This window comes from Dendrobium catenatum, unplaced genomic scaffold (genome assembly GCF_001605985.2).
Source record: "Dendrobium catenatum unplaced genomic scaffold, ASM160598v2 fragScaff_scaffold_490, whole genome shotgun sequence".
NCBI classification, from domain to species: domain Eukaryota; kingdom Viridiplantae; phylum Streptophyta; class Magnoliopsida; order Asparagales; family Orchidaceae; genus Dendrobium; species Dendrobium catenatum.
This window is the reverse complement of record NW_021318952.1, coordinates 111,881-112,523: the sequence shown is the minus strand read 5'-3', so window position 1 is coordinate 112,523 and position 643 is coordinate 111,881.

The following is a 643-nucleotide window of genomic DNA, read 5'->3' as shown; positions in this document are numbered from 1 at the left end:
CGTTACGTATGTACGAACAGTTCGTACTAAAGTACGATACATTTTTAATACTACTTAAAATACCGTGATTTAGTGCATGAATCCGTCCTAATAAAAAATTTGAACATCGTTACTGTACGAACCGATCGATCCATAGATAAGGACAAGATGATCGTCCGGTATATCGTCCCTGATGATTCTTTCTTTATTTTTTTTTTGTCTCACATCGTACTGTACGATAGTAAATCGTACCAATTAATACCGATGAAGATAGGACGCTAGACTTCTCGATCGTCCAGACCCAATCGTTCCTGTACGAATAGTATCGGGTGAATCGTATACGATACGATTTATTCGTATAGTTCTCGATATATTATTTTTTTGTACTGTTCGTTTACATTAGCGTACCAGGAACGACGGCTGGTTTATGTAAGTATCGGTACTGTACGATTTTTGAATCGGTACTGTGACGAACATTTTAACGGGCTACTTTGAATCAGAGGATTTTTGGAGCGGCTTTTTGAGTATCAATCAAGTTCTTTTTAGTAAGATTTACAGAGGGCTAACTACAGTGAGTGAACGTGGTTAGAAGGATTTTTAGGAGAAAACTCTTGTTAGGAGAGGAATCTTGAGTGGTTTGAGAGAGGAAGGAGGAGGTGAGCGT